The sequence below is a fragment of the Panthera tigris genome, chromosome F3, assembly GCF_018350195.1.
Source record: "Panthera tigris isolate Pti1 chromosome F3, P.tigris_Pti1_mat1.1, whole genome shotgun sequence".
NCBI classification, from domain to species: domain Eukaryota; kingdom Metazoa; phylum Chordata; class Mammalia; order Carnivora; family Felidae; genus Panthera; species Panthera tigris.
This window is the reverse complement of record NC_056678.1, coordinates 63,172,067-63,187,560: the sequence shown is the minus strand read 5'-3', so window position 1 is coordinate 63,187,560 and position 15,494 is coordinate 63,172,067. Positions and strand designations below refer to the sequence as shown.

At 49.0% G+C, this 15,494-nt stretch overlaps 1 protein-coding gene and 1 long non-coding RNA gene across 4 annotated transcripts in view; one reads left to right on the top strand and one right to left on the bottom strand.

The window, feature by feature from the left end:
- LOC102967731 (carboxyl-terminal PDZ ligand of neuronal nitric oxide synthase protein) overlaps window positions 1-15,494 on the top strand; it is a 284,060-nt gene that overhangs the window by 129,995 nt on the left and 138,571 nt on the right. The window lies entirely within an intron of this gene.
- LOC122236032 lies at window positions 6,271-8,208 on the bottom strand. The gene is made up of 2 exons (XR_006214242.1): window positions 7,465-8,208; window positions 6,271-6,448 (listed from the first exon to the last, which is right to left on the bottom strand). It is a non-coding gene; the product is annotated as an uncharacterized LOC122236032 (long non-coding RNA).

The window sequence follows — 15,494 nt, the reverse complement described above, 5'->3', positions numbered from 1 at the left end:
AAGGACATGACCTTGGCATTAACCCTGTGAATGTAATTAAACTCATGTGTACACTTTTCTCTTTCTCTTTTCCCCTTTTCGGTACATTTCTCTGATTTGCTCAGCGTCGGTTTTTAAATCACCTCTTGTTTTAAAGCACCTCTGTTCTGCTTGGTTTACGACTGACTGGTGGCATCCTGCCAGCCATTGGGCCACAGCCGCTTCCGCCCGCAGGTGCAGGGACGATCATGCTGTCATGGGCTCAGTATCCGGAACCTTCACGTAGTCTCGTTGATTTCTCCCAAATAACCGCGAGGGAAGCAGTATGATCCCCTCGTTAGAGATGAAGAGACTGAGTTGTGGAGAGACTCACTTCCTGAACGTATCACAGTTGATATGTGGCTGCCTTGGGATCAGAACCTGGGTCTTCCTGTTCCTGGAGACCCCACCTCTATGCCCATGAGCGCATTTCTACTGTTGACCAGCCGAAAGTCTGAGCTTCCTGGGAACATTCTATTTGCAGCAGTCCCGAGACTTTAAAGTTTGAAAATCACTGGGAGGCAGAATCTTCCTTGCCTGGTGACCTGAGGTCTCACTCTGGGTTGAAATGAGGTCACCTGTCCCCACAGAGCCACTGTTTCCCCTGAATCTGTACAAACGGGCTGCATTATCAGCCCCCAAACATCAGGTTAATGAATAAACTGCCTTGATGACCGGGCTCTGAGCTTTCTGACCCATCTGAAACCAAGCCTCTCTGGTTATGCCCTTGAGGGATCCCAGGAAGTTTCCATAATCAGTTGTGACTGTCAATGGCTTCCACTCCTACCACCCCCCTGAGCCAAGTCCTGCAGATGTCACCACCCTGCGATCTTGAGACAGTGTCTTCAGGACTGATGAGGGGCTTGCTGGTCTCTGGGGGCCACGGTCACGTGTAGTTTGCTGGGAGCCGTAAAACACCTGCAAGGCCAGTTTGCCTCACTGAGTGGCCCCCTCCTCCAGCCCCCTGCTGTTCCTGGAGCCCAGCCTATCAGGCAACAGACAGGATGGCAGGAGTGGCCCTGTCCCCTCCAGTGGCCCACGCATGTGGGGTCACTTTCAGGAGCTTCCTCTGCTGGAGGGCAGATACAGCTCTGGGCGCTGTGGGTTCCACACTGTTTCTGCAGCCAGTTTGGAATTTCTCTTCTCTGCCCTGCTAGGCTCCATATCGCCAGAGCATTTGTTGATGGCTCGGCCTAAGCCAGTCTTTCGCTTAGTTTTTGGTTTGTCTTAGGACGGTCCCGAAGGGCCCAAGGGAGGGTCTCTGGGGTGACTGACAGCAGCTTCATGTGCAAGCACGGTGTTTCGTAGTGCTTAATGGAGGGTTGGGGGGCGGGGGAGGGGTGGGGATTCAGTTACACCTGGGTGTGGGGCGTGACTCTGTCATTTGCCAGCTGTCTCCCCGAGCAAGCTCCTGAACTTTCCAGCCCTGCCTCTGCTGGTAGGGTGGGGGTCAGGACGTTCACCTCATTGCGTTGCCATGACAGGTGACACAGTATGTCCGGAGCCTCCACCGGGGGGTGCATGTACGTGCTCAGTAATGCTAGCTAGTGGGAGCGGCTGTCCTCGGGGATGTGGGCTGTCCCCTAGAATTATTTGTTTAGGTCTGGTTTCATCGTCTTTCCATCTCCTGGTCCCCAGGGATCTGGTCCTTCTGCCTTTCTTTAAAATGACCGCTCTTGGGGCACCTGGGTGGCTCAGTCAGTTAAGCATCTGACTCTTGGTTTCAGCTTAGGTCATGATCTCATGGTTCGTGGGTTTGAGCCTCACGTCTGGCTCTGCACTGACAGTGTGGACCCTGCTTGGGATTCTCTCTCTCCCTCTCTTTCCCCGCCCCTCCCTCGCTGTTTCTTCCTCTCTCAAAAAAACAAAAAGAAAAGAAAAGAAAAGAAAAAAAAAGGAAAAACCTTAAAAAAATTAAAAATGACCACTCTCCCCTGCCTGTTCTTTGCCCACGTGCTGTGGATCAAGGTCCTGGGTCTTCCATCATCCTTGAATCTCTTTCCTTTTTTCCCCACCCAAACCAGATGAATCCTTTTCCTCTTGAAAGGATTACGATTGCTGGTCTCTTGAGGAAACAGGTGGGGGGCAGTAAGGATTCACTGGGAGAGCCGCTGGAGACCAAGTGCGCTTTCAGAGTGGCTCGTCGCCTCTGGTGGGCAGGACTGGGTTCCAGCAGCCTTCTAGAAAGACGTTTTCTCTCGTCTTCTATGAATAACAGGTTTGAAGCTCTGTTCTGTGGTTCGCCAGGCTCGCTGTAATTACGTGGCTGCTTGAGGGCAGGATTGATGGGGAACCTGCTGCTGGCAACCTTACCTTTCAGGAGGCAACTTCTCTCTGCCGTGCCCCCAGGAAAGGGGACACATCCACACGGGACTGAAGTCGCGTCTGCTTGTCACATGGGCACGTGAGCGGGTGACGGGAAGTTTCTGCCTTCTTTGTAAAGGCCGCCCTCGCTTGTGTCCAGCTGAAGCACCTGCCGTGTGGCCTGCGTGGGTCTGGGCCGTGGCCGCAGACAGCAGGCATCTTAACTGGGGGTGGAGGCAGGTGGACCATGTGAGCAGAGCACAGGTGACCAGAGCGCACATTGAACCCATGTGCCTGGCCAGACAGACACAGGGCAGATGCTAGAAGTTAGTTTTCTCACTTAGGAGATGGATAAGTTGTGATCTGGACTTTGGAGGCTCCTGTGGCTCTTCTAGGGCCCAGTGTTTGCTGCGTTTTGAAGGACAGAAGCTTCCGTGAGCCCCTCTGTGTTGCTCTGGTCAGTGTTTTCCACGCTGGCTCTAAAGCCTCACACTTCGGTAACCTCATCAAGCAAACCTCGCCTCTCCCCGTGGCCTCGTGCCAAGGGCCTGCTGTCGTGTTCCACACGGGTGTTTATTTAGTTACGTATTGCATATGCTTGGAATCTTTAGGGCCAAATGGGGGGGGGAGGGGTCAAAGTTGATACGATTCACCACTCCGATGTGTCTTTTGGATGACGAGTCTTGTTATCCAGAATTGGTTGACGACCCATCAGAGCTCTGTTCCAGGAAAAACCAATCCAAACCCTTTAAACACTGGTCTTTGAGGCGATGGTTTGCCTGACGGCATGGCGCTCGCCTATTCAGGGACTCCCATTGAAGGCCTGCTGATTTTCTGTCTTCTTTTCCAATTTATAACTAGAATTTCTTGCTGGGGAAAAAGGAAAAATCCACGTTGTAGCGAAGACAATGAAATTGCCTTTTCCATTCTCCCATCTAGAGAGCTTATCACCATTAACACCTCTGGGAATCTTTGATTTCTTCTTGTTTTTTTCATGCACATAACACACGTCAGTGCCCGACCCACAGCTCACTGGCTTTTTGACCTTGAGCAAATCATTACACCCCAAGCCTGACTTTCTTCTGTTTTCAAATGGAGAATATTAAGTAACTCCTAGGGCTGTTAGTAATGTTAAATTTAAAAACCATGTCAATATTTAACATAGCACTGGAACATGAGCCTTTAAATGCCAGCTACTGATTTTTTTAAAAGGGAAATGGGATCATACAATACATACTTTCTCAGCTTTTCTACTTACTCTGTGGTAAATTGCGGGCATCCTTTCATGCCTGTGTATACAGAAAATCCCATTCCGTTGTTAAGAGCCTCACAGTGTTCTATTGTATTGATTACGTTGTAATTAATATAATCATTCCCCCAGTGAATTAAAAAATTCTTTGCTCTTATAAAGAAATGTTGCAGTGGCTGTGATTGTATGTCTCTCCACACCTTGTATTTCCACATACTTTTTGTTAGATGCGGAATAGCTAAATTGGAGGCTGTGCCAGTGTTTCAGGGACTATCAAATTGCTTCAGTGCCCGCTGTTAATTTCAGCCTCCGCAGTATGACTGAACAGTGTTTTTTTAGAGAGAGCGGGAGTGAGAGAGAGCAGAGGAAAAACAGAGAGAGAGAGAGAGAGAGAGGGAGAGAGAGAGAGAGAGGGAGAGAGAGAATCCCAAGCAGGCTCCACACTGTCAGCACAGAGCCCGATGCAGGGCTCAAAGTCACGAATGACGAGATGGTGACCTGAGCTGAAATTAAGAGTCGGTCAGTTTTACCCGACTGAGCCACTCAGGCGCCCCGTACTGAGCAGTATTATTGTGATAAACAAGGAACGCTAACAGTGGCCACTCTCAGACCTTTCGTCCTCAAGCTTGAGTGGACATTTGAGAGCCCTTTTTACCTGACTGGTGTTAATTAAGGAGCTTATTATGACGTGGGTGCCCCCTGCATTATCAGGATTCTGTATAGTATGGGGATGGTTTCGTGTTCTATTTATGTACCAAAGGCACACATCGGTCCTTCTTTCACCAAGCAGGGGTTTTTGTTTTCGTTTTCGTTTTGATAAATTTTAGTGAAAATGTGATGTCCGTCAGCCTCAGCTGTGATTTTTACTCTTCACCCAAGTTCCGAAGCCAGACAGGCACACGGCCCAACATGGCGGCCCATTGCAGTCGATCTTGCTGGGGGGGTCATGAGGCTACGCTGTGTTTTACCTCTTTGGGGACTCCTTAATTTTCCTGTTGATCGTGATGGCGAGCACCTGAAACTACTGAAAACAAAAGGAGAAAAGAAAAGTGATTCCCCTTGTCGGTATGGATCTTGGCGTTCCTCCTGGGGTGAGGTGAAGGCCCCACGTGACCGGGGAGGTCAGGAGAGAGTGGAAGAACGTGAGTGTGGCCGAGTGAGGACACTGTGCTTGCAGATCACGCTGTACCTCATTTGGGCCTTTGGCAGCCACCGGTAGACCCTCATCAGTCGCCTCACCAGCTTGTTCATTGGTTGTAATACCACCTGAGCATTCCGTTCAAAGACTTCTCCACATTTTATCCAGGATGTTGAGTACAAGAGATGTGGAATCTCTGAGAAAATGGTTTGGAAATTCTATCCAAGACCGTTGTGACTGTTCCTATTCTGGGTAAGAGTTCAGTGAAAAAATACCTTGTTTAGAATCCACTTATGAAATTTTTTGCTTTCAGCTTAGACATGCAGTTCACAGGCCCACCTCCCTAACCCCACACTTTCCCCCAGCTGCCTTTCCCCCCCACCCTTGGTCTCCTATTAAGAAAGCAGAGAAACTCGTTAAAGGACAGGAAAACACCCAAGAACAGTCCTGTGGTAATTTGAAAGCAGCCCCAGGGAAGTTTCCTTCTTGCCCCAAAGTGGATGGGGGGCAGGGGCTGAGGCACTGCCACGGTTGAGGAAAAGCAGGCTCACAAAGGCTTCTGGAGTCAAGCCGAGCTTAATGTTTGCAGAAGCGTCCAAAAGGGGTTGTTTTTCCGAAGTCAAAGCATAGAAACTGTTTTGTCTTAAAGTTTATTTATTTGTTTGGAGAGAGAGAGAGAGAGAGCATATGGGAGCAGAGGAAGCACAGAGAGAAAAGGAGAGAGAGAATCCCAAGCAGTCTCCATGCTTTCAGCAGAGAGCCCGATGCAGGGCTCGAACTCACGAACCGTGAGATCATGACCTGAGCCGAAGTCAAGAGTCAGATGCTCAACTGACTGAGCCACCCAGGCGCCCCAAGCACAGAAACAAGTTTAATAAAAATCTGATGTTGAGATCAGGGTTCAATTAAACAGTGATTAAGAGATTTCTGAGAAAAATTCCTAATTGTGCTTGTAATTGTTTTCATAAATATTTTCTTTATGAATCATCTAAGTGCGTCTCCTTTAATAGTCATAGCTGAGTAGCATGTAGGAAATTATTAAAATTTCAGAGCTTTGCAGTGCAGAGGCCCTGCTTCCCGTTTGTACTGTGGCCGATTTGCAGGTGGGACCTTAAAGGAACCTGAGATGACAAACTCAAGGTAAACGTTTCAGTGCCACACGTGGTTACGTGACACACACAAAATTTATTTCTGAACCCAAAAGGCACCTTTCACTTGTGCCTGGGTGCCCTGGAGAGCATCTTCATCTTCTTCTTCTTTTTTTTTTTTTAACCAGAGAGTTACTCTACTAAAGACAATCTCTAAGTTCACTTTTAGGAAGTTTAAACGCTTTTAATTTGTACTCCCCGGCACTTTGCAGGTTTAAAGGAAGTAGAATCATTACCTTGTAATTAACAAAGTCGGCACTCCTAACACCTTCCATTCATGATCTCAGAGTGTTTCTGCAGGCGAGAGAGGAGAGGGGACAAAAATACCTTTCTCAGTCCACAGTAGACAGCTTTGAGGCTTGGGATGTGTGCAGCCCAGGGACCCACTCAGGAAATAAGGTGAGGATTGATTCTTGAGACCATTCATTCATTCATGTATTTATTGCCTGCCTCTCCATTGAAGGCACTGTTTGATTTTTAGGATTGCCTGTATTCTGGCAGTTTTTGCCTGCTTCTGACATTTGCACATTCTTTTCTTCTCTGGTGGAGGCTTGACTTTGGAAGAACAATAACTTAGCAGGGGAAACATGCCTGTGGAAACCAAGGGCATTATTTGGTTTTCAAGGTGGTTGAGCTTTTTTTTAATGAGTTTATTAGTATTTTTTTTTAAGTTTGAGAGACCATGTGAGTGGGGGAGGGGCAGAGAGAGAGAGGGAGAGAGAAAGAGAATCCCAAGCGGGTTCCGTGCTGTCAGCGCAGCCAGATGTGGGGCTCAAACTCACAAACCGTGAGCTCATGACCTGAGCCGAAAACAGGAGTTGAACACTTAACCGACTGAGACACCCAGGCGCCCCTAGGCTGTTGAGCTTTCTAAGTACATGGTCTTAGAACTGGAACCCTGGGAGCCCCGAGAAAGGTCAAAGAGAAAAGTATGTGTTGTTTTGGAGGTAGGCTGCTGTGACAGGAAGAGGGACGGTCCTTCTGAAAGAAAGTTTTGCTTTAACAAAAACCGAAGCAAAATAAAATATGAAGAGTATATGGAATAGGAAGACAGGAGCGATGCTCTGGACCCATCCCCTGAACCTGACTTTATCCAGAGAAACTTTGGCAGAAGGTGGGAGAGAAAGAGAAGTTAGGGCAGCTGTCTTTCTTGCCCCAGGAATCGGCCAGCATCCTCCCCATGACTTTGGCTAAGACTGATGGTGTTCACAGGACGGGACCACAGGTCCAGAGTGACCTTCTCAGAGGGAGGCCAGGGGCTAATGGGTCAGGAGCAAAACAGCAGGGCCTGGGGGAGACTCAAACGGAGAGAAGTCAGTGTCCAATAAGAAGCATCTCGGTGAAAAATAAGGTTCTAAGCAGTTTTCCCGTTGGAAATGATCTCTTCCCAATGATAGACCTGAGACCCAGAAGCCAGGAATGACTCTCCATCCCTCCACGAGCCCGTGCGCTCCTTACTGAAACCAAAATGTTAATTCTCGTCCCTCAGGAGCCAACAGGGATAATGATCAGCACAGAATTCAGTGTTTTCTGAACCCTGGGGTCAGGTTAGGAGGTCACTCCCTTTATTTCTTAATCATTAGTTTTATTTTATTCAAAGCGCTCACCTTTCCCGAAGGCCTGGACTGTTGTCACAACACAAAGCACAAGTAATCATGAGAAAGGTGTCCTTTCTGGTCTGTCCCTCCTCCTCCTTCAACCTGTTCTGGGCTCCGTAGATCAGGGCCGCGGCTCCCACAGCAGGTGCTCCGGCCCAGTTGTCCCTCTGGGCTCCGCTTACCTTCCCCAGCCTGTAAACTGGGCAGAGTCCCTCCCTGCAGGGCCTCCCTGTTCAGACAGGGTGTGTAAAGAGACCAGATCTGTGTGTGTGGGAACACTTTGCGTGCATGATGATGTGCCTGTGCTTTTCTAAAGAGGATTAAAGGACCCACAGGTGCCTCAAACAGGATGTCTCGCCTTCCATTTCCTTAAAATTTTCACTCTTGTGGATCCAGCTAATCCAGGTTAAGGTCATCAGTTTGCCACCTGTGCTGTCTTGTCTGCTTGAAGGGGGAGAGGGCGGTGACTTCCCTGTGCTGTCTGCCTTCCGCTGGCACCTTGGATCACTAAGCGTGTCCCTGGGGTAGATGAGGCCCCGGAGTCACCCCTACTTTAGCCAGAGACCACGAATGGCTCGGGTTATTTTCTTTTCACAAAATGAAGGTACATAAAGTTTGCTTAGCAACAAGGAATATTAAAAGTAATGTTTTTGCTTGTACGCAGCATTCATTTAAGAGAACTTTACTGGGCTTGGGGTCTTCAGCAGGGAAGGGGATACACAGGGTCCTGGAGTTCCTGGGCTTGCACAGAGGGGCGGGCGGGGACCTAAGTACACCCAGAACATTGTCGCAGTTTCATGAACTTGTGAATTGTGACAGGTGCAGTGACGAAATAGTAAGAGGCGTGGTGGGAACCTACCAGCACCCTGTTGTAGTTTGGGGGCGTCGGGAAGGCCTTTCTATGGAAGTTGTGTTGAAGCCGTTACTAACTTCAGATTGTTAGCTTTCTTCTGTGCTTACTTTCTCCCGTAGGCTGATTCAGCTCACTTTCCCTCCTTCAGGCTGTATTTCTTCCTGAGGTCTGTGCTCGTTAGGGAGGGAGTGATAAATATGCCCATTAGCACTTTGTGTCTTTCTAAGCTGGTGCTGTCCTCAGGGAGCTCTTAAATCCTCCCCTCTTTAGTAGCCTCTGACGGCAGGCCTGGCCTCTGCTCTTAACTCTTTTCTCCCGTAGGCCAGTAGCTTGTCCGCCCTCAAGGGCCAATTTGTCTGGGGGCTGTGAGCAGGGAGGTGGGGGGGGGGGCATCTCAAACTGCCTGAAATTGTATCATTCATTTCCCTTTGGGTTGTGTGCTCAAGAAAAACATCCTGGACACCATATTCATGATTACAGAAAATGTGTTTAAGCCAAAAGTAAAATTATCTAACGTTCAGAGTTGTCATTTTTGTTTTTAAATGTTTATTCATTTTTTGAGAGAGCCAGAATCCGAGCGGGGGAGGGGCAGAGAGAGAGGGAGACACAGACCCTGAGCAGTCAGCACAGTGCCCGACGCGGGGCTCGAACCCATGAACCATGAGATTATGACCTGGCCAAAGTCGGACGCTCAACCAACTGAGCCACCCAGGTGCCCCTCAGAGTTATCATTTAACACTTAACAGACTGTATGCTCCTGGTCTTTTCTTTTTCCTATGCATTTGTCATTAAGTATATGTATATATTAACAAATTTATAACATTAAAAAACTTTTTAATGTTTGTTTATCTTTGAGAGAAAGCACGAGCAGGGAGAGGCAGAGAGAGAGACAGAGGGAGACACAGGTCTGATGCAGGGCTTGAGCCCACGAACCGCGAGATCATGACCTGAGCCAAAGTCGAATGTTTAACCGACTGAGCCACCCAGGTGCCCCTTTATAGCATTTTTAAAAAGAATGCAAGTTTTTTAATACTTAAGAGGGCCATATTAACATTTCTCTGTGGACTTTTTACAAATATAGTAAGCAGATTGAGAACGGTCTCTCCTCTGTCCCAAACACATGGAAACATTTTTTTTTTTTAAACATAATTGAATTCAAAACCAAGAGGGGGACAGTTTTTGGACCAGGAGTGGAAGCGGGGTTGGTGGTGATGTCTCAGACTTCACAGCCGGCCCCAGAAAAGGGTGTCAGTGCCTCTAACACATGGCGGGAGAGCAGGACCCGACTCCGGCAGGAAGGTGGCGTTAGGGCCGTGGTCCTTGCTGGGACACTGGAGGCATCACATCACGGTGGTCCTCAGCGATGGGACCCGGACTGTATGGCACCACAGATATGACTGATATCCTGCATTTTGTTGTCCATAAAGGAGAAGTTCCTAAAAGCCTGCCTTCCAGCCTCGTTCACGGTTGCATATCCGATAGGGCAAGGCCCAGCCTTGCTGTCAGCAGAAGCAAATAAGGAGGGAAGACTCCCAAGATGAGTTTGCAAACAAAATTCCAGGAAAACCATGTCCCTGAGAGACAGGAAGCAGCCCAGCAGCCCCCCCCCCCCACCCCCCACTCGAGCAGTGGAGCAACTCTGTAGATGTCTTCCTTTTTTCTTTTCTAAATTTTTTTTAAATGGTGGACAGGGAGGGGAAGAGAGAGGGAGACACAGAATCTGAAGCAGGCTCTGGGCTCTGAGCCGGCAGCTCATAGCCTGATGTGGGGCTCAAACTCACGAACCGTGAGATCATGACCTGAGCCGAAGTCAGACGCTTAACCGACTGAGCCACCGAGGCGCCCCCTCTGCAGACGTCTTTCAAAGTGTGTGTGTATAGAATTGCAGATAACTACAGGCATCGTAGCACCGGGAAGATGAACGTAGGTTTTTAAACAAAATTCAAGCAGGAGTTTCGCCCACACAGATACGGGGTCTGTGGGGCACCTACGTGGCTCAGTCAGTTAAGCGTCCGACTTTGGTTCAGGTCACGATCTCACGGCTCATGAGTTCGAGCCCCTCATCGGGCTCTGTGCTGACAGCTCAGAGCCTGGAGCCTGCTTCAGATTCTGTGCCTCCCTCTCTCTCTGCCCTTGCCCCCCTCGCACACTGTCTTTCTCTCTCAAAAATAAATAAACATTAAAATAAAAAAAAAACAAACCTAAGGTTTGTGCTCAGGGTGGAAGGCGGGGGACTGAGACACGGTGGCCACCGCAGACTGGGTATAACTAAGAAACCATGCATTTGCACACAGAAGGGAGGCAGCCCAGAGATGGAAAGGGCTGGAACGTCTGAACAGAGAAGAGCCTGGAGTTTTGACTGAGGAGCTCTGCATACAGCCAGCTGTTTGCTTCTTGGGGTTTTCCTGGTTTTGTCCGAGTGGTTTGTATCCCACCAGTCCTTCCACCAGGAGTACTGTGTGTGTGTGTGTGTGTGTGTGTGTGTGTGTGTGTGTGTACACAAGGAAGGTCTGGAAGCTGCTGAGGCCGTGAGGCCTGGGGAAGAGGGAAGGACAGGTGAGCCCGACACTAGGCTCCACTTTCCTCTCACTTGTTTGCTGTCCTATGGCAGAGGCCACATAGGTACACAGGGCTTTCAGCGATCTCGCCCAAGTGGGGACACAAGTTGTGGTTCAGGGCTTGCCCAAGACGGGGAGTTTACCAAGGGGTCCTGGTAAACACCGCCTGCTTTGAGCCTGGAGCCCCGACAGGTTGCATGCTGGGAGCGAGGGCAAACGGGAAGTGGACCAGCCCTTACAAGGTGGACACTTAGCTTCTGATCAGCTTGGTTGGATCAAGGTGGTGCCTCTCTAGCTACTTGCCTGCGAAAAGCACATCCTTCCTCTCTGGAGGAAGATCAGGTTTTCCAGAGCCTCACGTTAACGCACTAGTTTTTCCTGTACGACGTGGGACAGTCAAAGAAACGTGACCAGATGGTTAGAGAGTCCGACCAGATGAAAAACAAGCTAAAACCCAGAAGAAATAGGCCTGCTCAGGATCTTGGTGCCTTGTGGCTGCCACACGTGGACTTGAAAAGAACCGTGACGAGTAAGCTTCAGGGACAAGATGAGGTGGAGAACTTTAGCAGAGAACTGGAATCTACTAGAAAGAATCCTAGGAATTCTAGAGCTCCGATTTCCGTGGGAGCAGGTAATAATGTTCTATTAACGATAGGAGTTGGGGTGAAGTTGGGGTCGGGCGCTGATTCTGATGCCTCTGTCCCCAGGAGGGTCCCTGGGTGTGTAGCTTGCCCGTGGCTTGGGAGGGAAGGCAGAGGCCAGTGTGAGAGGAGGGGCCAGGTCTATGCAGACACAGATCCAGAGCTAATGATGAAGAGCAGAACCTTTGATTAAGAAGAGGCTGGCTGGGTGTCTAGAGGGGAGAGGGCAGCCTGGGGTGAGGAGAGCCAGTTCCAAAAAGTTCTTTTTGTTTCCTTTATATGTATTTTCCTGTGGCCCATTGGGGCACCCAGAGTGGATTAGTGGCTGCTTTTGTTTTTGTAATTATTCACTTCCCTGTTGTTTTATATTATAGTGATTTGTAGCATCCATTATTTTTATTGGCTTGGCTGGTAGGTGCTTGAAGCCACAGTTTGTTTCCTCCGTCCGTCCGTCCTTCTGTCTGTCTCTCCTGCGTGTGGCCTTTCCCTTCTTCCCACAGTCATCCTCTACCCAATAGCATGCTACCCTCATGTAACAGAAGCTAAGTAAATATTTGCTGAATAAATGCAAGGCATAGCTCTTGATTGACTTATGTTTTAAAGGTTTTTAAAAAAATATTTTTATTTATTTTTGAGACAGAGAGAGACAGAGCATGAGCAGGGGAGGGGCGGACAGAGGGCGAGACACAGAATTGACACGGGGCTTGAACTCACAAACTGCGAGATGAGCTGAAGTCGGACGCCTGACTGAGCCACCCAGGTGCCCCTTCTCTTGATTGACTTACTAACTGGAGCTCTTCAGATGCTCCCCAAGTGATGGTAACAGGGTGGTGGTGCAGCGGGAAGCATTTCTGCCTTTAGGGAATAGACAGTGGGGGAGAGGGAAGATCGTACTGGAGAAAAGACCGGACGGAGGTGAGTGGAAGGCACGTAGCAAGTGTTGGGAGCCCCGCCGGCAGTCTGACAGTGACTTCTACTTTATCTGTGTAGGCGCCAGTCCGGAGACAGAAACCAAGCCATTAATTTGACCAGGGAAAATTTAATATAAAGAATTATTAACTAAGGGCGCCTGGGTGGCTCAGATCATAACCTCACAGTGAGTTCCAGCCCCACATCTAACTCCTCACTCGGAGAGCAGGGCCTGCTTGGGATTCTCTCCTCCCACCTCTCCCCCCCACCGTGCTCCCTCGCGTGCTATCTCTCAAAATAAGCAAGCTTAAGAAAAAATTAAGTAGTATATGAGAACTAAGTATAAGAGGGGTAAAGAGAATTTTGCAGAATACAAGAGCAGCTTCTAGCTGTAGGGCTAAGGGAGAATATTCAAGGAAGGATCAGCTAGGAAGGAGAGTCCCCCAAAGTTGAGATTTAGACTTCTTGAGAGAGAGAGTATGTGTGTGTCTGTGTGTGTGTGGGGGGGGGGGGGAGCCACCGGGTGGTAGGGAAGTCACTGGGGCACCAGCAGGACTGGTGAGGGGAGGGTATATGCCACAGAGCCTCCCACATTCCATGAGCCAGGAAGTCGCCTGCTGTGTCAGGGAAGCAAGAACAAAAGCACTAGAACCTCAAAGAGAAAGCCTTCTTACCACGGTGTCCTTCCAGCACCCTCTACTGACGAGACCAACGTTGTGCCAGCTGGCAGAGGAGTGTTCCCAGCAGCTGAGTCCAGTAGAAATAGAATGCAAGTCACATATGTGATTTAAATTTTTCTAGTGGCCACATTTGAAAAAACAAAACCAGGGGCGCCTGGGTAGCTTAATCGATTGAGCTTTGGATTCTTGATGTCAACTCAGGTCAGGATCCCAGAGTCGTTCAACTCAGGTCAGGATCCCAGAGTCGTGGGATCGAGCCCTGTGTCAGGCTGAGTGCTGAGCGGGGAGCCTGCTTGAGATTCATTCTCTCTCTCCTACAAATAAAATAAAATAAAATAAAAAAGCAAAAAGAACCGGGTTGCATTAATTTTGATAAGCCAGTATATCTAAAATAGCATTTCCACATGTGATCAGTATAAGATTATCGAGGTACTTTATGTTTTTGTACTAATTCTTCAAAATCTGGTGTGCGTTTTGTACTTTAGAGCACACCTCTGTTCACACCAGCCATGTGTCGAATGCTCAGCTGTGTTTGGCTGGCGGCTACCATGGTGGGTAGCACAATTTGCAGGGTCCAGCTCCAGTATCAGAGAGAAAGCCTGTGGTAGCATCGTGGATTTGGAACTTCGATGCTATAAATGGATAACTAGCACATAATTATAATAATTACGTGGCCACATAATGGAAGATTGATGTTCTCCTAAGTTGCAAGAATTGGGGCGGGGGGAGCTTTTATGATGTAGGTCAAGTAGCATGTAGAATTCACCTGAATAGAATGTCCATTTTGTAATAGCAAGAAAACTCAAAACAGAAACCGGTGTGTTAGGAAGGATAGGGAAATGCACTAAAACATTAACCGTGGTTATCCTGGGGGGCGGGGGGGGGGCGCCTGGGTGGCTCAGTCGGTTGAGCGTCCGGCTTCGGCTCAGGTCATGATCTTGGGGTTTGTGGGTTCGAGCCCCGCGTCGGGCTCTGTGCTGACCGCTCGGAGCCTGGAGCCCGCTTCGGATTCTGTGTCTCCCTCTCTCAGCCCCTTCCCCCCTCATGCTCTGTCTCTCTCTGTGTCTCAAAGATGAATAAACGTTAAGAAAGAAAACCAAAAAAACCCAGTGGTTACCGTGGGAAGTAGCACTGGGCTGTTGGCTTTCTTCTTCATACACTTCCGTGTTTTCAGATCGTCTTCGATGAGCACACAGTTCGTTTACCTAATATCTGTGCTCTCACAGCACAGAGGCTTGTGGGGGCCCAGGCCCTTGAGTCGCAGTTGGTCACCGTTTCAGAGACAGATGACGTCGTCTCCAACAAGCGCGCGAACCTAGCGTCGCAAAGGTACGACACTTCTGTCATGCTGAGTTTGAAGACTCACGACCAGGAGTCCCTCCGGTGGCAGAAACCTCAATCTCTGAATTTCTGGATAAGAGAAGGTGCTTACGCCGTTGCCGTTAAAAGCTGCTCGGAATGTTGGTCTTTGTTCATTTCTTTTCTTCCTCGTGGGGACCAGGGAATTAAAAGGCCGTTAGTTACTGGAGGTGATTTATTTTGCCCCTTCTGTAAGAGTGCGTTTTACCCCCTCTGCTCTGTCAGCAAAGGTAGAGGTTCTTTTTTCTCCTCAGGGAAGCTGAAATGGGGAATCTTTTGTGCTGCGTGGGGCAGGGGGCTCGGTTCTGATGACACGGCTGCAAGACCGTTTCTGGGACTTGCTCATTTTGTGGGATTCTCTTGGGTTCTGACCCTCGGCTTTATGCTGGTTTGGTCTAGAAGGCCAAGTCCACGAGACCACCTTTTTAAAAATGTTAATTTATTTATTTTGAGAGGGAGCACACCAGCGGGGGAGAGGGACAGGGAGAGAGAATCCCAAGCAGGCTCCGCAACACGGATCCCGACGTGGAGCTCGATCCCACCAACCCTGAGATCGTGACCTGAGCCGAAATCAAGGGTTGGACCGTCAACTGACTGAGCCACCCAGGCGCCCCTTGACTGTATGCATTTTGAAGAAGCAAATGCTATTTGACTTTCTTACAAACCAGATACTGTTCGGAGATATTTGTCGTGGAGAGGTTCTTGTAATCCTCATAATAAGCCTATAAGATGTGGACGTGGCTGCTTCTCCCATTTTCTAGGAGGGAAACCTATGCCTGGAGGTTGGGTAACTTGCTTTTGACCTCATAGAAATTCAGATTCACACAGTCTCGCTTCAGAGTCTGTGCCCTTAAGAACTAAGCCAGTGCAGTGGTTCTTAAACTTGACCATGCCTTGGAATTGACTTAAGGGAGGTGATAGGGCATCCCTGGAACAGAGTGGTTTCAGTAGAATGAGGATGGGAAGCTCCATGGGGCTTCTGCCATAGAAGGCATGGAATGTCGCACAGAGGAGTGTGGATCTCATTCCATAGATGGTG